Source organism: Solanum stenotomum, chromosome 2, assembly GCF_019186545.1.
Source record: "Solanum stenotomum isolate F172 chromosome 2, ASM1918654v1, whole genome shotgun sequence".
Lineage (NCBI taxonomy): Eukaryota > Viridiplantae > Streptophyta > Magnoliopsida > Solanales > Solanaceae > Solanum > Solanum stenotomum.
This window is the reverse complement of record NC_064283.1, coordinates 70,585,367-70,610,644: the sequence shown is the minus strand read 5'-3', so window position 1 is coordinate 70,610,644 and position 25,278 is coordinate 70,585,367. Positions and strand designations below refer to the sequence as shown.

The following is a 25,278-nucleotide window of genomic DNA, read 5'->3' as shown; positions in this document are numbered from 1 at the left end:
CATGATCTAATTAATTCAATTTACCCCTTAATTATCCCTAGCCAGCAAAAGATGTATCCAACATAATCTTGGCTAGCATATATACCATCAAATAATACAATTTCTTTTCATCAATGTATATGGGACATCCGAGATAAATAAAAAGAAATATTTTGTCCATAAAATCAGTCACTACATCAAAAATGATTTTTAGAGACAATTAATTAATGATGACAACTTAGTTATCATTTAATATATTTTTTTTTAAAGGCAATTGACATAAGCGTCTACTTTATTAAAGCTAAATATTTTACTAAAGTAGATTTTCATTACTATTATTTTTCCTTTGACTTCTTCAACTTGCCCCCACCAACCTTATTTTGTGGGGGCGAAAAAAGGAGTAATTAGTAAGAGTCTTGTGAAAAACGTGTTTGTCTTCCAAAAAGCAAATATTACTTTGTTATTGTCTTCCTAGTAATCACCATTGCACAACTAATATCAATGATATCGGTGGGAGTTTCAAAATCTAACTCATAAAATAATAATTCGTTCAATTTATTTATATTTGTATAGGTTAATGACCCACTTAATTTAATGATTGAACACATTTTGACCCATTTAGTTCAGCCCATTTTTAAAATTGGAGTGATATGGCAATATGCAATTTGGAGAAATTTTGTCTATATTTTTATTTTTCAAAAATTTAATTTGATATACTTTTTTATAGTCATAACATAAGAGAAAAAATTTTATTAGGTAATAAAAATATATTATAAGAAAACTAACTTTAGATTTAAAATTTAATAAGAATTGGGCGAGTTGAGTTATGACTCTGTTCTTAGCTCATTACACCAATCAGCTTTAATTCAAATAACATTAAAGCATGTCAATGACCCCCTTCCCTTTGTTAACCAATTCACTTTGATATTCTCGAGTTCAGTATAATTCGCTCATTTGACACTCCTGATATGAGATATGAGATATAAGATGAATATTTTTGTAGTTTCACAAAAGCATTTCCCTAATTTAAGTAATCCTCATGTTACATTATACCCCATGAAAACATCTCCCCATCTATTTGACGTGAAATGTTTTTTTTTCTTTTTTCAAAAAGAAGAAAAGTGACTTATTGTTATTGGGCATGAATCATTAATTCATGAATTCATGACATACTTTTTTTTTTTCAAAGAGAAGAAAAGTGGAAATATTATTGAGTATAGTTGAATTTTATTATAATTATAATGATAATGTTTGTCTGAAAATTTTATAATTATTATAGAAATGTGTTGTTACATTATATTCCATGAAAACATCTCCGCATCTATCTGTGAAATGTTTTTATTATTATTTTCAAAATAGATCATATCTTATCACTTTAACTTCATATTAAATATAGTGCACATAAAAATAAAATATAAATTAAAAGATCTTAAACAATTCATAAAATTGATCATCTGGCAAAATGTTCATACCAAATAGAAAATACAATGAATATTTTAGTATATGGGGGTGAACAAAAAGAAATATATTGCTCTTTATATTGTATTTCTTCCGTTAATTCTAAAATAGATTTTTATTTTTACTTCTCAATTTTGACATATCAAGAAAAGACAATTATTTTTTTTTATATTTTACCATTAATATTAAATACTATTCTCCAAATCATTTTTCAAGAGTTAATACTAAACATCAATTAATAGGGATAGTGTAATAAAATACTTATATCAATTATTTTCTTAATTGGTGTTTCAAGTCAAACAGTGACAAGTAAAAATGAACGAAGAAGTATTTAATTTGGAGTAGTGGAATTAAAATATCAATATAGCGAAATTTGTTATAATTTTACTCTTCTTCTTACATGGCTTCATTTTAATTTTTATACCAAAAATTTGTTTTCAAAACCAAAATCAATAATTTGAAATTACATTTTTGCTTTAACTTCCGTTATTCCTATTTAAACTATTTTGAACTAGCTTTTCTTGGGTTAACTTGGCTTTCAGAAACAATTTTTCTACCTTTGTAATAGATATAAGATATGCGTACACACTATCCTCTTTAGACTCACTTTTTGTGGAACTACACTCGATATATTATTATTATTATTATTATTATTATTATTATTATTATTATTATTATTATGATTATTATTATTAGTAGTAGTAGTAGTAGTATAGTTAATTTGATTTTTGGATGGACAATATTTGTTCAACTTTTGATTACTATTTTGGTCTTTCCATTTTTTACTTTTGTATGATTATATATGTATATGGGCAAAAAAAAAAAAAGTTACAAATTTATGAGTCTACCTAGAGTCTAGACATATTGTCATTGCCTAACAGCTATAAAAGGGCATAGAGTCATACAATTATGAACCACACACACTTGTTAATATAATTTTTTGATATATCATATCATAGAATTAAGAGAGATGAGTCTTGAAGGAAAGTTGGTTTCAGAGATCAACATAAAGTGTGATGGAGATGTGTTTCATGAAATATTTAGGCAAAGACCATATCATATCTCAAGCATGTGTGATAAAGTACAGAATGTGAATATTCATGAAGGTGAATGGGGTACTGTTGGCTCTATCATTTCTTGGAACTTCATCCATGGTAAGACACCACCTCTTCTATACCCCTTCAACTAATTGTTACTGTGACGGAATCGAGATTTAATATTTATGAGTTTATAGGCATAATACATAAACATGACCCTTAACTTGGCTTCAGCGGACAACTATATATGCCCTCCAACTTTGACTGTGCACAAGTAGACACTTAAACCTGTATAAAATTGAACAAGTAGACACATGTGTCCTACATGACATAATACACGTAGGACGCCATGTAGGACACAAAATTGTCATGTAGGGTGCCATGTAGGACGAATGTGTCCATTTGTTCAATTTTATACAAGTTTAAGTGTCAACTTGTGCACATCCAAAGTTAAAGGTCATAGTTGTCAGTTGACGCCAAGTTAAGGGTCATATTTATCTATTATGACTGAGTTTATTATGTGATGATTAATTTAAAATAATAAGTAGATTTACAATTATCTATTTATAAATAATTGTGGAATTTCATTGAGTGTGGACTATATATACCTAAAGATCCACCTCTGAACATGTGAATCTATAATTGTGGTTTATTAGCTATAAAATTTTATCGATGACTAATTTATATATCAATTGTATATAACAGATAGGAAAGAAAAGGTTGCAAAGGATATAGTTGAAGTCATAGATGAAGAAAAGAAACTTGTTAAAATGAAAGTGATTGGAGGAGATATATTGGAGGAATACAAATCACTCTCTTTCACTGCTCATGTTGAGAGCAAAGGTGATCAAAACAACTTAGTTACTTGGATCATAGAATATGAAAAGAAGAATTCAAATGTGCCAAATCCACATACATATATGGAATTTGTTCTCAATATGTCCAAAGATATTGAGGCTCATCATGATTTAACAAGGAAGTTAGTTTCTGAGATAGAAATTAAGTCTGATGGAGATGTTTTTCATGAAATATTTAGGTATAGACCACATCATATTTCTAGCATGTGTCCTGATAAGATACAAAATGTTGATATTCATGAAGGTGAATGGGGCACAGTTGGCTCTGTTATCTTTTGGAACTTCACCCTTGGTAAGCCTATTTCTTCTTACTAACTCGATTATTCTATATTCTCGTTGCATATGGCCCATTAAAGGGGAAGGGATCCATTAGTTTTAGTCTTTACAAATTCGTTTTAGATTTTATATTTTTTTTACATTAACACATAAGAATATATAACATATATAGTAGGGATTTTTTCAGGGTCAATTGATATCTAATTAAATTAGGTCTCATTTGTTTGTATTTAATGGAGGTCTGAATCTGAATGATTTAGACGTTAAGTCAAGTGCATTTATTTATATCTATTAAGATTTTAACACTTATGTCAGTATGTGATCAGAATAACTAGGTCTTAAATATTATGATATTAAACAAAATCTTAATATCATTAAAAGGTATTTTTGTATGGATAATTTTCACCATCACTCTATCAAAATCATCAACCATCAATATATAAACATTAATGTCATCACAAGTACTATCATTATTGTCAACCACCATTATCGTCATTAACCACCAACTACCTCTGTCATCTCAATCACCACTGACAACCACGCTATTGCGAACCATTACTGTTAGTCGCTACCGCACCTACCATGCGCCTCCATCATTATAATATATCCATTGAAACCACCACCCATTTCATCACTGTCACCACTACTATCAGTCACTATCACTAGTGATGTCAATTCCTACTACCAACTAACTCCTCCTTCACAACTAGCACTATCATTAACTACCACCAACACATCATCGATCACCACACATTCTTCGGTCACCACCATCAATACCGCCAACTACTAACTTCACCATCACAACTGCTACAGACTGTAACCATCTAGTTATTACAACATAACCACCTCCATCATCACAATTATCATCATCACTATTACTAGCCATTGACACCAACCATTACCACCATCACAACTAACCATCTCTACCATCACAAGCAAACGAATATGAAATGTTGTTTATTTTATTTTATTAAATTTATATTTTGTATCAACTTTTTACTGAAACCCATCCTTAAGCATGCTTTATTAGTAACCTTTTACTGAATTAAATAGACAACATATATAGAGGGTGTAAAGTTTAACACATGCAAATATAATTTGATTGACTCACCCAAATTTAACACATGAATATGTTTGATCTTTTCTTTGTTTGAAGATGGGAAAGAAAAGGTTTCAAAGAATATAGTTGAAACCATAGATGAAGAAAAGAAGTTGGTTAAATTCAAAGTGATAGAGGGAGATATATTGGAGGAATACAAATCATGCTCTTTTACTGTTGATGTTGAGAGCAAAGGTGAAAACAACTTAGTTACTTGGATCATAGAATATGAAAAGAAGAATGCAAATGTGCCAGATCCACACACATATGGAATTATGCCTCAATATCTCCAAAGATATTGAGACTCACCATCTCAAGTGATAAATAAATATTGCTAAATATGTATTTCTTGGACTCATTGAAAATACTGATGGATGTGTGTTGTCTCACATAGACATAAGCGACAACATTTTTAAAGAGTATGAGCATATATCAGATGTTTGGAATTAAACTGTTGTCTTAAGTCTTGTAATAATGTGTGGTGTGCTTTGTAATATCTACTATATATAAGTAGTAAAAAAAAAAAGTATGTAATTTTTAATTTCTTTGTGGACTGAACAATAGTTTGTAAAATTCTCTGCTTAATGATGACTCAGCCTGAGTCTATGGATAATGATAAATAAAAATAAAAGATGTTATTTGGATTGTAACACAATGTGTGTATAATGCGTGCCACTTGAAACACAAATACAATAGTAAACTGATGAAAGAACAATTACATTAACAATTCTTGTAATTGATGATAGAATATCATAACATAAATAATCTTTCCAAAACGAAATTTTGTAGCAAAACAAAGAAAAACACATGACCATATGAAACAATAATGAAGTGTAACATTTCAAGAATGCTGCAATGAATCAAATAGCACTTCATATATATGCCTCGCGCGCCCTTAGGCTTTTTAGGCACTTGAGGAATTTTTGGTTTTGGCAAAGTTGGTAGTTCAGGCTTAGGAATGACAAGCATCTCGAGTTTTGGCAACATTGGAAGTTCAGGTTTTGGTAGAGTTGGTAGCTCGGATTTTGGAATTTCTAAGGGAATTCAGGCTTTGGTAAAGTTGGGATTTCTGGGATGATGTGGCAATTCAGGCTTAGGAAGCTCGGGAATAGTTACTTCAAGAAGATGGTGCGCTTCTGCTGGAATTACATAGCTACTTGTTTTATTGACAAAGTGATAAGTAATAACAAGAAAAATGATTGGTTGTGGTTGTAAGCCATTGTTAAAGATTTATTGTACTTTAGGTTTCACTTTGAAGAATAGTTTATTTTTTTTATAGATATGTGGATGTTTTGGTTGTGCTTGGTAGGAAAAATTGTTTGTTAGGTCATTTCTCAACAATAATATCCTAATTTATTTTAACACAAACTTTCCATGTATAACATCATTTTGAGACAAAGGGTGAAAACGAAAGTTATTTGGATCTTGGAATATGAAAAGAAGAATGTAAATGTGCCAGTAGTTATTTGGATCTTGGAATATGAAAAGAAGAATGCAAATGTGCCAGACCCACACACATATATGGAACTTGTTCTCAATATGTCCAAAGATATTGAGACTCGCCATCTCAATTGATAAATAAATATTTCTACGTATACTTGTGTTGTTTCGACTCTTTGAAAATATTGACGGATGTCTGTTGTCTTATGTATATATATATGTGTGTGTGTGGGTGCAACAACATTTTAAAAGAGTACAAACAATGTATATATACCACATGTTTGGAATTAAATTGCTGTCTTAATTCTTGTAATAATGTGTGGTCTGTTTTGCAATGTCTACTATGTGTAGTAAAAAAAGAGTGTGTAATTTTTAATTTCTTTGTGGATTGAACAACAGTTTGTAAAATTCTGCTTAATGAAAGATATGACATTTCCAAAATTATTTTTTGCTAGCACAACAAAGAAAATCACATGACCATATGACACAATAATAGTGTTACATTTCAAGAATGCTACTTCAATTCAATGAATCAAAGAGCATTTCATATATATTTCCTCAAGGCTTTTTAGGCACTTGAGGAATTTCTGGCTTTGGTAAAGTTGGCAGTTCAGGCTTAGGAATGACAGGCATCTCGAGTTTTGGCAACGTTGGAAGTTCGGGCTTTGGTAGAGTTGGTAGCTCCGGTTTTGGAATTTCAGGGAATTCAGGCTTTGGTATAGTTGGGATCTCCGGGAGTTGTGGCATTTCAGGCTTAGGAAGCTCGGGAATAGTTACTTCAAGAAGATGGCGCGCTTCTGCTTGAATTACATAGCAACTTGTTATTGACAAAGTGAAGTAATAACATGAAAAAAGATTGATTGTGGTTGTAAGACATTGTTGAAGATTGATTGTACTTTTAAGTTTCACTTTTAACAAGTTTATATAGAATATGTGAATGTTGAAAATAGGAATGTTCAAAGAGCATTTCATATATATGCCTCGCGCGCCCTTAAGGCTTTTTAGGCACTTGAGGAATTTTTGGTTTTGGCAAAGTTGGTAGTTCAGGCTTAGGAATGACAAGCATCTCGAGTTTTGGTAACGTTGGAAGTTCAGGTTTTGGTAGAGTTGGTAGCTCGGATTTTGGAATTTCAGGGAATTCAGGCTTTGGAAAAAGTTGGGATTTCTGGGAGATGTGGCAATTCAGGCTTAGGAAGCTCGGGAATAGTTACTTCACGAAGATGGCGTGCTTCTGCTGGAATTACATAGCTACTTGTTTTATTGACAAACTGATAAAGTAAATTGGTTGTGGTTTTTTTTTTGTTTTTTTTTAATTTAAATAAAATTCCAGGTAGTATCCCTGGCAGATGTATTTCATTGAATGGAGAGGGGGACTAAGCCTTACCCCTTAGTTACATCTTAGATTGCAAGCAATCAGCCAAAAACCAAAAGAGAGAATGCTTACCTAAAAAGGCCACCCATTCGCTAATATACATAGGTTAGTTAGCTTACAAAAAAATTGGCCTTGTCATATTTGAACCCAAAGCTAGGCTATTGGCGTAAAACCATTCACTTCCATGGCATCGATTCAATACAGCAATAAGTAGAAGAAGAAATTGGAAAGAAGAGATGTAAAGAAGAATAGCAAAGAGAAACAAGACTTCTCAGATATTTCGGAGATCCCTAAGAAGCTTTGATCTTTGTCTAGAGATGAGGTGGAACAATCTGGACTCTTCATCACAAATGAGAAGGATTGAATTTTGTCCATCTGATTTAGTAACATGTACATACACATCCCATTCTAGAAAAACTTCGCTCACGTGATTAGCACATTGAGGAATATAAGTTTGTTAGATTAGTTATAGAGTAGATAAATAAAGAAAGGACATGTGGATATTGAGTTTTTCTTTTATTATTAGTTTTAATTATGTGTAATACTTGTATATATACAGGTTTGGAGATGAATGAAAGGATCAGAAAATTTCCCAAATATTTTCTTTTCATTCTTTCATGGTATCAGAGCAGTAGCTCGATCCAATCTCTTTCTTCACAAATTTACATTATTCATCACTGATCTATAATACAAAATGGATCAAGAGAAAGATGAAACTCAGGTGTTAAACACATTGACTGCCTCAAAGACCACCACGATCGACATCAATCATCCATATCATCTACACTCTTCAGATTCACCTGGAATGAAAATCATCAGCTCTACCTTTGACGGGAAGGGATTCCCAAGGTGGAGGAGGGCAGTGTTGATAGCACTTTCAGCCAAGAATAAGTTTGGCTTCATCAATGGAGGATGCAAAGCTCCAGGTCTCGATACAACAGAGTATGAACAATGGAGTTGTTGCAACGATATGGTGATCTCATGGTTGCTGAATTCACTTTCCAGGGAAATTGGAGACAACATAATCTACTCCAAGACTGCCAAGGAGATCTGGGATAGCCTGGAAAACAGATTCGGAAGATGCAATAGAGCCAAGATGTATCACCTGCAAAAGGAGGTATCAAGCTTAGCACAAGGTACAAGTGATATAGCAAATTACTTCACTAAACTTAAGAGGCTATGGGATGAATTGGATTCCCTTAATGTCATTATATCTTGTACTTGTGTGTGTGTATATGAGGGTAAGGGAAAGTTGGTTAAATCATTGCAAGATCAGAAACTAATGCAGTTTCTGATGGGGCTAAACGACGTCTACGCTCAAAGAGGGAACATCCTGATGATGAGCCCTTTGCCAAGCATTGATGTTGCATACTCCATTTTGTTGTAAGATGAGAACCAACGAGAGGTTTATGTTAATGCAAACCCCTTAACCAACTCAGCAGCTTTTAAGGCAACAACATAAGGCAAGTGGAATCACAGAAATGGTAACCAAATGATAAGAGGAAACACTCAATCACAGAAGTATGATAATGGGGAACAAAGGAACGCAAAATCAGTCCAAAGGTTCAGGTCAAGGAAGACTAAGTACAATCCTAATGTTACATGCACTTACTGTGGAAAAACAGGACGAAAGTAGCTATAGAAGATCGAATGAGTCTTAGTGAATCTAGTCCATCAATTAGATAGATCACATGTGCGTACGTTATCTATAATAAGAAAAAACGTGTACATGATAACTGCTACAGGCTCATTGGATACCCTGATGATTTTGAATTTACTAAGACAAGAGAAACTCAGGGAACAATGAAGGCAAATACAGACACAACTGAAGAAAAATCTGAAGCATTCCAGAACACACAAGAGGATACAGCCTACAACAATTACAACCAGTACATGAGCAAAGAACAATACACAAATCTGGTGCAGCAGGTTACAAAAGATGTCCTGAAGGAGAATAGGATAACACCAACCACTGGTTTTAATGGAAATGCCATTGTTGGTACCATTCTGAGGAACTCCAGCTCATGTTTGTCACTTATTAATTCTTGTACATAGATTATTGATTCCGGTGCTTCAGAACATATGTGTTTTGATCTTAATTCTTTTCTATCACTCACTCCCCTTTCTGTGCCTTTAACTCTCACTTTGCCTAACTCTTTCAGGATCATTGTGACTCATACAGGAAGTGTCTCTATTCTTCCAAATTTGACTCTGAAAAATGTCCTATATGTACCTGTTTTCAAGCATAATTTGATATTTGTACACAGGTTATCAAGTCAAATTAAATATGATGTGCTATTTACTCCTAGTGGTTGTGTGTTACAGGACCCTTTAATGAAGAGCATTCAAGCTTTTGGTGATGTGAATGAGGGATTGTACCTGTTGAAGTCTTCTAGTATTAGGTCTCAGTTTGTTTCTAATGCTAATGTAGTTTCAATTCCACAAGGAAATAGTTTCATTCCTAGTTCAGGATCAGTTCCTTTTTCTTTTTCTGCAAATGTAGTGCCTTCTGTTGATCTTTGGCATGTAAGGTTAGGGCATCTACCCCTTTCTGCAATGAGAAAATTCAGTTTCATTAATTTCCCTTCTAAATTTGAACATGTTTGTGATATTTGTCCTAAAGCTAGGCAGACTAGACTCACTTTTCCATTAAGTCCTATTTATTCTACCAAGCTATTTGAACTGATCCACATTGATACTTGGGGCCCATACAAATCACCCACTTACAATGGTTTTAGATACTTTCTTACTATAGTTGATGATTATAGTAGAGGTACTTGGACTTTCTTGTTAAGCTCTAAGAGTAATGTTTTTCCTACTCTCAAGGAGTTTCTAGCTATGATAGAGAGACAATTTCATGCCCAAGTCAAGTGCATTAGGTCTGACAATGCACTAGAATTGGGAACAGGTATTCAGGAGGCTTCCTTTCTTAAGTCTCAAGGGATTTTGCACCAAACTTCATGTGTTGGAACTCCACAACAAAATGGTGTTGTTGAGAGAAAACATAGACATTTATGGAATTAGCGAGGGGACTGATGTTTTAGTCTCAGTTACCTATTGATTATTGGGGAGATTGCATATTAACAGCTACATATTTGATTAATAGGTTGCCATCCAAGGTACTACATCGAAGAACACCATATGAAGTTCTTTATGGTAAGCAGCCTAACTATGAATTTTTGAGAAGCTTTGGATGTCTATGCTATGCTTCAACTCAATCTCAATACAGAGGAAAGTTTGAACCAAGGGCAACAACTTGTGTCTTCCTAGGTTATCCACAAGGTAAAAAGGGCTACAAGTTGTTAGAGCTCAACACTAAGAAAGTTTTTGTTTCCAGGGATGTTTACTTCCATGAGCAGCAATTTCCTTTTGCCTCTAACAAATCTTATCACTCTCTTCCTCCAACTTTCTCATATCATAATTCTACTCTGGATACCCCAGAATCTGTCTTTTGTCCTTCACCCTCTCCACAAGCTCATGCACCTCCTGATATTACATCCCCAGATATTGAGACACCTTCTCCCATCAGTCCCAGTGTCAGTAGTCCGGCCTCTTCTTCCCCTTCTTCTTCTTTTTCTTCTTCTTCTTCTTCTTCTTCTTCTTCTTCTCCTCTCATCACTGAAGGGAGAACTCAAAGAGTAAGACATAAGCCAAGTTATCTAGAGGACTACTATTGCAATAATATCCAACTGACAGATATTACCAATGCATGTTTTGTCCACCCTAGTACGCCCACTACTTTCTCTTTTACCTCTTTGTTCCTTCCAAATCAGCATATGTTTCACTCTATTTCTGATGCAGTTGAGCCTAAGAGTTTTGCCCATGCTGGCTGGAAAGCAGCAATGGATGCTGAATCACACTTCGGACATCCTACAATTACCACCAAGAAAGAAAGTTTTTCCTTGTAAATGGGTTTACAAGGTCAAACACAGGTCAGATGGGTCTGTTGGGAGATTGAAGGCTCGACTAGTAGTGAGGGGGGATGTTCAATAAGATGGTGTTGATTTTTCAGAAACCTTCTCTTCGGTGGTCAAAATGACCACTATCAGGTGTTTACTCACAGTGGCTATCAAGAAAGCATGGCAGGTGCATCAATTGGATGTTAGCAATGCGTTTCTTCATGGTGATTTACAGGAAGAGGTATACTTGAAGTGTCCTGCAGGTTTGCCCTCTATCAAGCCCAACCAAGTTTGTCTCCTCAGAAAGTCTTTGTATGGGTTGCGACAGGCATCTAGACAATGGTATTCTAAGTTAGTTGGAGCTCTTGCTTTCAAAGGGTATACTAGTTCCATGAACGGCTACTCACTATTCTTTAAGGCATCTGGTTCTCTCACCTATATTATCGTTGTCTATGTTGATGACATCTTAATTACATGGGATGACATCTCAAAAATTAATCACATCATGCAGTTTCTTCATACAGAATTTAGAGTCAAGAATCTAGGCGACATTCACTATTTTTTAGGATTGGAAACCCTATGAGAAAAACAGGGATTCATCATTAATCAACGTAAGTTTACCTTGGAGTTTCTTGTTGAATTCGATTGTTCTGGTGCCGCTGTATCTTCACCGCTTGATCCATACTCTAAACTTCATGTCGATGACAGTCCATCCATGACTAATCCAACACTTTATCGCATTTAGTTTGGAAGCTCAATTATTTAACTCATACTAGGCCTGATTTGTCCTTTGCTGTGTTGACACTCAGTCAACACATGCAACATCCCTCTGAATCTCATTATCTTGCCGCTCTTCAAGTCTTGAGATACCTACGAAATGATCCAAGTCAAGGTATTTTGCTCTCCTCAGATTCAACCTTTACTCTCTTAGCTTTCTGCTACGCCGACTGGGCCTCTTGTCGTGAAACTCGAAGATCTGTCAGTGGTTACTTCATCACTTTTGGTGGTGCTCCCATTTCTTGAAAATCCAAGAAACAAGCATCCATCTCCCTTTCATCCGCCGAAGTAGAGTACCGGTCTATGCGACGTGTGACTGCTGAAATTACTTGGTTGGTGCGTGTTCTTGCTGATCTCTATGTTCCTCCAGTATTCTCTATCACAATGAACTCCGATAGTTAAGTTGTCATTAGCATAGCCAAAAACCCAGTCTTTCACGAAAGAACGAAACACGTTGAGTTGGACTGCCACTTTGTGCGACAACAGTTCGTCGTTGGTCTGATTACGCTTTCTTTCTTTCTATCGGAGCATCAGTTGGTTGATTTGTTCACCAAATCGTTGTCTGGGGTTCCCCATCGCCATTTGTTGAACAAGTTAGGGGTCATTTCTTCACCCTTCAACCTGAGGGGGGATATTGGCGTAAAACCATTCACTTCCATGGCATTGATTCAATACAGCAATAAGCAGAAGAAGAAATTGGAAAGAAGAGATGTAAAGAAGAATAGCAAAGAGAAACAAGACTTCTCAGATATTTCGAAGATCCCTAAGAAGCTTTGATCTTTGTCTAGAGATGAGGTGGAACAATCTGGACTCTTCATCACAAATGAGAAGGATTGAATTTTGTCCATCTGATTTAGTAACACCTGTACATACACATCCCATTCAAGAAAAACTTTGCTCACGTGATTAGCACGTTGAGGAATATAAGTTTGTTAGATTAGTTATAGAGTAGATAAATAAAGAAAGGACATGTGGATATTGAGTTTTTCTTTTATTATTAGCTTTATTCTGTGTAATACTTGTATATATACAGGTTTGGAGATGAATGAAAGGATAAGAAAATTTCCCAAATATTTTCTTTTCATTCTTTCATAGGCATCTGCACTTTGTCGAGAAAGAATGGACCTTTAGCACCCTCTGGCACTTCATTAAAATTGTCGTAGATGATCATTGTGGCCCATTTTGCCAGATAATCCGCTACTTTGTTGGCTTCTCTAAAGCAGTGAATGAAATTAATATCGTTCTTATCAATGAGGCAAATAATATCTTCCATAATGGCCCTCAGGTTAAGGTTCTGAGAGTTTGTTACTGCTTTGCATCTTCTCAACTATATTCTTGGAGTCCATCTCAATGGTGCACTTCTCGTACCCCTTGTCCTTCACATTTTTTGTCGCAAACTGAGCGCCTAAGGCTTCCGCAATGTTGTGGTCCTTGCATTGGATAGGTACAGCAAAAGCAAACAGGAAGTTTCCATTGGTATCTCTCGCTATGCCCCCAATTCCGGCCTAACCATTATTCTCCAAAAAGCTCCATCGATGTTGAGTTTAATTCTTCCCTCCTCTGGTTTCTGCCAAGTAATTGCTTTGACACTGACTTTAGGTCTCAGTTTTTCGATCAGTTCACAAGTGTCTTTCCAAAGGATGGGCAGGTTCACTATCTATAAATAGGTGCTTAATAGTTTTTGGTGAAGGAGTATTGCAGCATAGACAATCTTGAGGGTTCCTGTTTCCAAACCTGCTTATCACATCATTAAAAGGAAGTTTAGATTTTAAAACTCTCCAAGTAAGAAAAGAGAATTTGAAAGGGATGCTCTTATGCCATATATTTTTAATCAAAGGATCGGGATCTCTGGTATTTCTTATGCTCTCCCAAGAACTTTTGTTGCAAAAACTCCATCACTATCTGCATTTCAATAAATGTAGTTGTCCCTTGTATCAGCTCCTATCTTGATCCCTGCAGCATGTTGTACAAGCCAATTAGGAACAAAGTTTCTAAGTTTTTGGAAATTCCAAACCTGATTATTGAGAAACTCTTTCACAAGCCTTTTAATAGAGTGTGACTGGTTAGGACAATAGGTCGCAATGGGTCCAAGACCAGTCCAGTTATCCCACCAAAAACTGCTATTTCCTCTACAAATCTTCCAAATCATGTTGTGCTCAGCTTGATTTCTTGAAACTGTAAGAGATTTCCAAATATGAGAGTCACCAGACACCCAAACCTTGGACACTGGATGGGCAGTGATGCAATATTTATGCTTGGTGAATTTGGCCCAAAGAGAATCTTGTTGTCTAAATCTCCACCACTTTTAAAGGTTGATGGTAGCACTAATTTCAGCCATACTTCTTACTCCAAGGCCCCCTTCCTCCTTAGGAAAACAAATGTTCTTCCAAGAGCTCCAGTGATACTTATTTTTCTCATCTGTAGACCCCCAAAAGAATCTTGCAAAATGTCTTTCCATGAGCTTGATGATTCCATTAGGAGGAGTAAGAGCGGTAAGGATGTAGATGGGTAGAGACTGTAAAACATGTTTGATCAAGATAATTTTCCCCCCATAAGAGAGGAGTTTGTTCTGCCAGCCGCTTAGTCTTCTAATAACCTTGGAAAGCATCTTCTCAAAGTACTCATTTCTTTTTTTACCAATGTAAATGGGAAAACCAAGGTATTCAAAAGGAAACTATCAATTAAGAAAGCCAGTGGAATCTCTAATCTTGTTAATCCTACTAGGCCCAGTACCAGGAGTAATAAGGAAAAAACAATTCTTTTTATTCATTTTTTGGCCAGAGCTCCTTTCATACATATGAATTTGCTTCATGATCATTTTGATAGACTTAATGTTACCACTGGTAAAAATAACTATGCCATCTGCATAAGAAAGATGATTAATAATTGGACCCCTGTTAGACATGGAGAAAGGCAGGAAGTGATCACTATGCATACGATTATTAAGCAATCTTGTTAGAACCTCAGCACCAATAATAAAAAGAGAGGGAGAGAGAAAATCACTTGGCTTGAGTCCTTGGGAAGAGGTGAAAAATCCATTTCTATTACCATTGATGATGATAGAATATCATACATTATCAATAGTACCCATAAACAAATCAATGACCTCTTGTGAAAAAACGAATCTTTTTAAAACAGCACTTAGAAATTGTGTTATGAACCAAGTCCAGACCAATGTAGATACTAATGTCATACAAGTTGTTTTGGGCCGACAAGAGCTATTGGGCCGAGAACGAGCAATAGGGTCATGTTAATTCGGGATCCAGGTTGAGTAGTGGGCATGAAACGGTTCCATCAAAAAGGATAGTGATATGAGATTTAGGGACTATGCAAATTGTTGAGAAAATATCCAAGTCCTCTCATCCCCTTTCTATGGGTTCTTCTTCTCATCCCTTTCTTGTACTTGTGTTCTTCCATTTCTATTTAGTTCTTAAATTCCTTTGTAATTTCAACTACGATTTAGTGAAATAGACTTGTTGGTTGTTTGAATTTGAATTGAGTGGTCTTGTTATTAGGTTTGTTACATTGGTGCTCTCGTTGAGATGTCTACCATAGTGGACACTTCGCTCACCTCCCTTAATGAATCTATTTTTGCATTCCGCCAACGGTTTGATTTCCTCCAGTCATTCCTTGTTCTGTTCCATTCAACTCCTCGTCGTATACCGGATTCAGTTTTCCTTCCACAATTTAGTGGTGATAATCCGGCAGTCTGGGTTCTTCAGGCAGAGAAGTATTTCGCATTCCACAACATTTTATCAGAGCATAAACAGTCATTGGCTTCATTTTATTTTGATGGTGATGCTTTAGAATGGTATCGATGGTTATTTTGCAACAACCAACTTGCTGGTTGGGATCATTTTGTGGACAAAATGTTGATTCGTTTTCGCTCCCGTACTAGAGACACCTATAGCGAATTCGTATCCATTCCCAAGCAACATGAGGCAGCGGAGAATTATATAACTAACTCATACTTGCCTCAATACTTGAATGCACACTCAGGCCGCAACAAACCAAGCCTAGCATACACATTGTTCAAGGAGATGTCGGATGGGGAAACTAACTGCTTTAGAGATGAAACCATGGTGTTACCAGAGACCCAGGTATGTCATCTTTCTGAACAGGGCAACATCTCGATTTCACTAGAAATTTCGTATGATCTCTTTACTGAAAACTCTGAGGTAGACCACATGTTCGATAAAAATGCCCGAGAAGTGTAATGAAGTAGATTCCTTGGACAATACCTTTGTTGGAAGTAGTATTAATACTTTTGATGATATGGACAGTAGACCGATTTCTTCAATACCTAGTCTGTATGATCAAATGGTGTCGAATCCAACTTTATCTAATAACCCTACTAAAGAACCCCTCTCTGAACTGTCTCAGTATGATAATGACCAATCAGGTCGAGAAGGAAGACAGAATGTTCGTCCAATATCCTATGAAACACCTCCACTACAAGAGTACCCCACTAATCTGTTGTTGTGTGCTTTCGGTGCGCACAATGATCATTCCATGAACACTTTCTTCATGCGTGAAGTTGTTGATGATGCTAAGCTCGTGGAAGCAATCACCGCTGCAAGGTATAGAAATGTGGTAGTTGTTGGGGAAGAGTACAACGATTGTGAGCTTCTCGATGACTTGGGAGTGTTTGCAATGGACGAGGAAACTATCAAATATTTCAACATTAGAACAACAAGGGTGTTCGCCAACAATCTTCGGTCGTCTTGTGTCATTGGTTGTGGCCACAATGTCGCAAGATCGTTAATTGGAGATCCCAATTTTAGTTGGACTGTTATTTTTAAGGAATTTGTATTGAAGGACGTAGATAAAATAGTGGATCACACATCTCCTTTCTTCACTAATATTTATTTGCTTGTAGATGATATTCCCATACATGGTTCTACCATTGGTTGGAATGCTAGACTGGCACAGTTGATGGTTGGAATGGTTGTTCCTTCAGCACACCGACACAAACCGTAGGATAGCAAGCTAGTGCACAATGGCAATAACTCTGAAATGTTGGAGTTAATTGGCAGATTTTGAGTCTGAGCGCAATAGCATCCATAGAGACTTTTATATTATTACTTATGTTCTTGCACTGAATGCTTCGAGCAACAATTTACGTTTACTTGATGTACATACATGCCCGGTGCTACTGCTCCAACTCTAAAGGTGGAGGTCAACTTGGAGGAGAACTTCTTCGTACATTTCGTTATCATCTTAACAAATATTAAGTTTTTGATTTGGGAGACGAAAGGCTCAAGGGTAATGGTGATCGATTTTCCGTCGAAATTGAAGAGAGAATGAGCATTATTGTTGCAGGTGAAGATGGCACAGCTGGTTGGCTTCTCGGAGTTGTATGTGATCTCACAATATCTCAGTAACCTCCAATTGCAACAGTACCTTTGGAAACTGGAAAAGAAAACCTGTTTCTAGAAAATTGGTTTTCGATAACTGATGCAGTGGGATTACATCTTAATTTCAATCTTGATACTGGAATATGTTGCAGGGACATCTACCACTTTAGATGTGTTATGATTTTGGTTAAAGTTGGACAAGTTATTACAGAGGAAATTAGAGTAATGCCAATTTCCTTACCACTCTTGGACGACAACATAGAGTTGCACTTTGCATCAGATAATTTTCTTTGGCTTTTATTGCTGGATGTAGGAGTTTTGTCCAACTTTACACTTGAGACATAGCATTAAGTGGACATTGCTACTCTTCAGATAATTGAGAAAGTTGTGGATAGATTTCATGACTTGAACCTTGAGGACAAGGTTCTTAATTGGGATGGGGGTATTGTTATGAACCAAGTCCAGCCCAATGTAGATACTAATGTCATAGAAGTTGTTATTAGGCCGACAAGAGCTATTGGGCCGAGAACGAGCAATAGGGCCAAGTTAATTCGAGATCCGGGTTGAGTAGTGGGCATGAAACGGTTCCATCAAAAAGGGTAGTGATATGAGATTTAGGGACTATGCAAATTGTTGAGAAAATATCCAAGTTCTCTCATCCCCTTTCTATGGGTTATTCTTCTCATCCCTTTCTTGTACTTGTGTTCTTTCATTTCTATTTAGTTCTTAAATTCCTTTGTAATTTCAATTACGATTTAGTGAAATAGACTTGTTGGTTGTTTGAATTTGAATTGAGTGGTCTTGTTATTAGGTTTGTTACAAATTGCCATGACATCCTGTCATAAGCTTTGGCCATGTCTAACTTAATAACAACATTACCACCCTTATTTTTACTTTTGACACTTTGAACAATTTCTTGAGTGAGCAAGATGTTCTCAGTAATGAGCCTCCCTTTAATAAAACCACTCTGATTTTCAGAGATCATTTTTTAAAGTAAAGGGTTAAGCCTTATTGACAAAATTTTAGTAATAATTTTACAAGAAAAATTACTAAGACTAATAGGACGCATGTCAGAGAAATTAGTAGGACAATCTATCTTTGGAATCAAAGCTAAGAGGGTATGTGTGAAAAATTTATTCAATTTTCCTCTTTTGAAGAAAAACTGAACAAATTCAATCACCTCCTCTTTGATTATATCCCAACAAAATTTTAAAAACTTACCTGAAAAAACATCTGGTCCAGGAGAACTATGAGGGCTCATGTTGAAAACGGCTTATTTGATCTCTTCATCTGGTGATGTTTAGATTGTCTTCTTGGCTGATACAACTAGAAATACAGTCAAGGATATTGGGGTCGATCGTGCTAGAGTGAAGATTGAACATATGTTCAAAATATTTAATAGCAGCTCTAGCAATCTTCTCGTCCCTAGAAATCCATCTGTCTTTATTGTTTTTGATTCTGTATAAGCTTAATCTTTTCCTTCTTTCTCGAATAGTAGAGTGGAATATTTACTGTTCGAGTCTCCATTTTCAAACAGTTAATTTTGGCTTTCTGTCGAAGTAAAGAGTCTTGCTTATTTAACCAAAGAATATATTCAGCATGACCTTTACTAAGCTCCTGCCTACTGTTTTCAGTCATATTGATCATGTCCATGTCTTCCAGATATTGCACTTTGGCCTCCCACGTATTTGCTTGATCATTAACATCACCTATCTCTTCTTTGGACCATTTGGAAAGCCTTTTTCCTAACCTTTTAAGCTTTTGTTGGAGTTTCCACATTGATATCTTGTGACCAATCCTTATTAACAACCTCTTTAAAATCCTCCTGAGTAGTCCAGAAATCTAGGAATTTTAAATCATTTTTCTGACCATTATCACATTTCAGGAGCATGGGTCTATGATCCGACCCTGTTCTGGCCATATGTTGCACTAAATTGGTAGAGTACTTTTGACTCCATAGGTCGTTGACAAGAACTCTATCAAGTGATTTGCATTTGGTAGAGTACATTTGGCATAGATAGCCGTCACAAAGAATTCTTCCAAGTTCTGATTTTTTGCAAAGTGATTTGTTGATCATGATTTCATATAACGGAAACCAAACAGTTGTCCCTCCAAAAACACCACAAATTACCATTACTATTAGTAGTGCAGTGATCAAATCCCACAAAAGCCTTGTAGGCTGTTGGGTTTTAAAAGGTGTGAATGGAAAAAGAAGAGTTGCGACTTTTATGAAGAGTTGTGACTTTTATGAAAAGTTGCGACTTTTATGAAAAGTTGCGACTTTTATGAAAGGTGGTGACCTTTCCGAAAGATTGTGACTTTTCCAAAGGTTTGTGACCTTTCCAGTAAGGCACAATAAGAACCTTTTCACACTACCCTTTCTTTTCTATAAATTGAGGGATTTCCTCTCATTTTAAAACAGAACCAATTTCTGGAATTCTTCTTCTACTAATAAATCTAGTATTTTAAGTGTACTTTACTGCCGTTGAGTGGCTCGCTGACACCAGCGTTATGGGTATCAGATCATTCTATTCTGGGAGGACATATTCCAAATCAAACTTCGGATACTAGAGGGGAATAATTTCCTTAAGGGGACACTGTGCATTCAGTGGGCTTGATCTTCTTTCTGTTTTTTTAGATTCTGGTATGTGTCACAGATTCTAGATTTGTGAATTAATTTGTGTTCTTCTGCTCTTCACTTGTTTATTAAACTTTTGGTAACTTCGTGTTTCTGCAAAGTTTGTTGGAATCAGTAAGATTCTTTAAACATAGATTGACAACAATTCTTCTTTAAGGAAAAAATATTTCGTATATTTTATCTAATTTGTTTCTGATTCTAGTTTCTCTACTAGTTTTAATTTTCTAGTTGTGAAAATGTTCTTAAACTTTATTGTGTCTTACCAAGTTCTTCAAAGTTTTGTTCTAAGTATCTTAGGAATACAAGATGAACAACATAGGCTTCTACCTTGTTCATGTTTACCATTGGTTCAATTATTGCAACCATATCAACTTTATACTTTTTGACAAGTCTTTTGACTCTATGAATGGCCTTTTTACACCTCACACCCCTAATATTCCATATGATTGCACTAATCATAAGGAAACAATAGCGTTGGTGTTATTCTTTTCCTTCCTCGTAGAGAAAGATACATAGTTTTGAAGATTGTCTTTTTAATCTGAATCACCTACATTACTGCCTATTTCATCTTCTTTGCTAATATCCTCAACTTCTACGTAGGATCCTCAATCGCATACGGGCTGGAGCTATTGATAAGATTTTTGTTCAGATCTACCACCAAGTTAATAGCTTTCATGTTCTTGATTTCCGACAGAAGGCTGTGTGACCAGCTTTGAGATATTCTCTGCAAATCCTTATTCCCTATTATTTTCTAAGGATTTCTCTTGTTGCTGCTATTTGAATCCATTTCGTGACTACGCCTTTTATCTTGGTGTTGCTCCTCTTGACTATGTCTGTGAACATTCTTGTTGTGCATATGTGAAGATACTTCTTGAGTAGACCCATTCTCCTTGTTGTTGTGATGGTGATTGGAATTTCCACTGGTGTTGGCTTTGCTTATATCGATCAAAGTCTTAATTTTCACATTGGTCCGTTTCTTTGGAACTTTCTTCTTTATCTTTTCTAGTCTTCCCTTTAAAACAGACTTTACTTGGCCAATCTTTTCTTTTTTCTGTCCCTTTCGCTGTTTCTTGGCCCTCTTTCATCTCTTCAAGGTTGTTGTATTCTTTTTTATCAATAGAGGTGTCTTCCTGGTTGTTGCCTTCTTTATCAATGGAGTCTTTTACTTCACCTTGTTTTGTCTCCACATTGTTTGCTGACTTCCCTCTTCGATATTTTCTGTATGTGTTTCCTCTTTTTTTCTTCTCAATTTTTCTACATTGGACGATAGAATATTACAGTGCCTGCAAAACCTTGGAACAGTCTCATATTCAATTTTCTGAGTAAATCCTTTTAGCGGGCAAGTCGTGTCCTCAGTGCCTGACTTTGGCCATGCTTGGTCGAGTTTTGTGATCCGTAGCAGTATCCATAAACAATGGGGTACCAATAGGACCAACAATTTGTTTCACATAATTCCAAGTATGACAATGGAAAGATAGAACCCATACTGGGACAACAGGGGAATCTTGATCTGGCTTAAAATCAGGGGTCCATTTTTCCAACCACATCACCTGTCCTTCGATTTCAATGTTCCTCTTAAGATTGGTTGTGGTTGTAAGCCATTGTTGAAGATTTATTGTACTTTAGGTTTCACTTTGAACAAGTTTATTTTTTATATAGATATGTGGATGTTTTGGTTGTGCTTGGTAGGAAAAATTGTTTGTTAGGTCATTTCTCAACAATAATATCCTAATTTATTTTAACACAAACTTTCCATGTATAACATCTATACATATTTTATAGGTTACTAAAATGATTTTGTTTCAATTTTTGGGCTTCAGTAGCGACTAGTCACCACTGAAAGCTCAAATATTTCTTGCAGTTGCAGCATTTGTGAATGCAAATATGGAGACAGAAGGAATTTTAGTGGATTCATTACCTCTTGTCCAAATGATCAACGAGAATAAATGCTATAATTATAAACTATTAAGATCATCGAAGAGATTCAACATCTGACGAAACTTGCTAATGTCAGGTAGAACATTGTTTCAAGGAGGTCAATACAGTTGCAGACCATCTTGCTAAATTAGCCGCGAGCACGGTCAGAATGAGGCATATTATGACACCTATCAACAACTTCCGATGGGGGTTAGGGGTCCATTCCAACTTGACAAGAGCCAAATGCCTTCTATAAGGCTAAAATATGACAAGGCAAATTTTGTTGATAGTTAGCCAGATAGATTGTTTTTTTTTGCAAGGATTGGACGGTCTAAGACAGCTTCTTCTGCTCTCTTTTTTGAAGGATAAATTTGTATCCTTGTGTTATGTTTGGAGGTAAGGCCAAGCCTCACTCTTGTATGCATATTCCAATATATAACACCCCAGACATGGGAAAAAAAATTTAAAAAAAAAAATAAAATTGCAGCATCAATATAAATCAGCTTTTATAGTCAAAGGCATTAGATGATAGCTCACACAATAGGCAATTCCTCTTCTATTGCTCTAATTGCTTCAGCATAGAAATTAATAGTATTAGCATTGGCATCTCCAATTCTAATGCAACATGTCTATAATTAATCTCAACATAAAATTTGCAAAAGAGATATAGTGTTTGGTTGGGAGGTATGTATAGGCCAAAAAAAATACAAAATTTATAGCCTAGAGTCTAGACATATTGACATTGCCTAACTATAAGAGGGTAGAGATACTCATATAATGATGAACCACACACTTATTATTAATTATTACTTTGTGATATATCATAGAAGAAAAATGACTCTTGAAGCTTAAAAAATGGTTTTTGAGATAAATATCAAGTGTAATGGAGATGTGTTTCATGAAATGATATATTAGGTACAAACCACATCATATCTCTAGCATATGCTCTGATAAGATACAAAATGTGGATATTCATGAAGGTGAACTGGGCACTATTGGCTCTGTTAAGTCCTGGAAATTCACTCATGGTAAACTAGTACTATTATATTTGATTTCAATATTTATTGTTAGCTCCACTAATATTGTAACATCCGACAATTTGAAGTGGCTTTGAAGGAGCTTGAAATTTAGAAATAGTCATTTTTGGAAAAATGTAAAAATCTGGAAAATGTGGCTAAGTGTGGAAATCAGTGAGTTTTTGGCCAACTTTGAGCAGTCATAACTCCTAGCTCAGGATGATCCAGGAGTAGTTCCAGTTATGTTTAGAAAGCCCTTGGAGCGATCTTTCCAACGCCACTAAGTTTTCTCGATTCCGAGTTCGTATGAGGGACTTATGCCCTGTAGAAGTTGGGCAGTTGGAAGGGAAATCCGTCTGGAAATTTAAGGGCATTTTGGTCCTTTCACAAATCATTTCTTTTGAGCTCATATTGTTGTATTAGGCTGATCTTTGGATCATTTTTGTCCCTTTTTGAAAGAGAAAGAGTTAGGGTTCTTGAGATTTAAGAAGAGAAGAAGGAGAAGAAGAAGAAGAGAAGAAAGAGGAGCTTAGTCAAGATTGTTGTGGATTTTTGTCGGGGGTGATCCCTATCAAGGTATGTGAGTTTTTCGTGTGGGTTGATCCTTTCCCTCACACACACTAAGTTTATTCTATGATTTGAGAAAGATTGAAATTGTTGTTGAAGTTATTGAAGTTGTTAGTTGTTGTTGATGTTGTTGGTGGTGTGGTTGAAGTCATTGTTCGTTTTGAGACATGATTGGGTTATGTATTTACATTGAAACCTATTGTATGTTGAGGGAATTATGATTCTAAGAGTTATGACCCTTTTGAAGTTGATTCACCATCATTCTCAGCAAAGTTTGGTTGTCGATCCCGATCTACGGACGTGACCTACGGACCGTAGATCGATTGACGGTCCGTACTGGTCAACCGTTAATCGGGACAGAAGTTGGGTTTTTGGGGCATCGATCTACGGGCACGACCTACGGTCCGTAACCTGATCTACGGACCGTAAGTCAGGACCGTAGGTCAACACTTAGTCATTTTTTTAAAATGAATTCTGGGGAAGTTTCTGACGCGATCTACGGACCTGCAGTACGGACCGTAAGTCCATCTACGGTCCGTCAATGGCGTCCGTAGGTGCCATCTGTGTCACCAGAAATCTGAAGCCCCAGCCAAGTTTTCCCATTTCTTTTCTCACTTTCTCATGCATGTTTCAAAGTATTATATCTATGTTTTACAGTTGTTTCCGACACTCCAAAGTACGTCTAAGCATTCGAGAATCCCTCCATAACATGTGATCGAACACCTTGAATTCATAATTCTGATTCAAGGAAAGATAGTTCCAAGTCAAGTGAAGTTAGAAGTCAAGAAAAAGAGTATAGAGTTTCAAGCTGAGTAAGAGTCTCAAGTTTCAAGTCGAGTAAGAGTCTCAGTTTCAAGTTAAGGCATGAGTTTAAAGTTGAGTTCTCTTTTAAAGGCTATTAGGGAACTAAGTATTCCCAAAGGAGGTTATAAATGCTATTACATTTGAGTAAGAGGGGAACCATGTTTCTTTCTCCAAAAGAGCCTTTGGGCTAAAGTTTTGAGTAATTATCTCAACAAAAAAAAAATGTGTTTAAAGACAATTATGGGCCAAAGTATTTTTGGGAGTAGTATTGACCACCGAATTGGGGACACGAGTTCTGAGTTACTCAACTCTCCATAAGAACCATGCGCCAACATGGGATTTCTCGGATCATACTTTTTAAATGATCACGAAAGTTAAGCTAGTGGATCCACTAAGTAAAGTTAGCTTCCTATATCACGGCAAGGTATAGGATGGTCCTTGGCAACGCGAGGTAAAGCGTTGTATCATCACTAGGGCTCATAGTGGTGATTGTCGGTTAAAGAACCTCCCACATAAGTTATTTTACTTTTATATAAGTACAGTTGAGTTGTTATTGTTTTATCATTAACAAACTAAGTTGTTTATACCGTTTTGCAAGCTACATATATTGCATGTGTCTTATTGCTTTATATATTGAGTTCAGTTAGTCATGAGTCGTACAGAGCCGAGGAAAGTGTTCTCTTGTATTCCCTTTCAAGCTTAAGTTGTGTTTTGGCTTTCCCGCTTGCATACTCGTACATTCCATGTACTGATGCCAGTTGGCCTGCATCGTTTGATGATGCACA

The 25,278-nt window shown here is 35.8% G+C and overlaps 1 protein-coding gene and 2 pseudogenes across 1 annotated transcript in view; 2 read left to right on the top strand and 1 right to left on the bottom strand.

Moving 5' to 3' along the window:
* The window catches only part of LOC125857196 (MLP-like protein 34), a 384,557-nt gene that overhangs the window by 344,323 nt on the left and 14,956 nt on the right, over window positions 1-25,278 (top strand). The gene's annotated exons all lie outside the window — the stretch shown is intronic.
* LOC125857264 (protein PELPK1-like) lies at window positions 6,549-7,023 on the bottom strand (annotated as a pseudogene).
* On the top strand, window positions 8,599-10,021 carry LOC125857254 (uncharacterized; annotated as a pseudogene).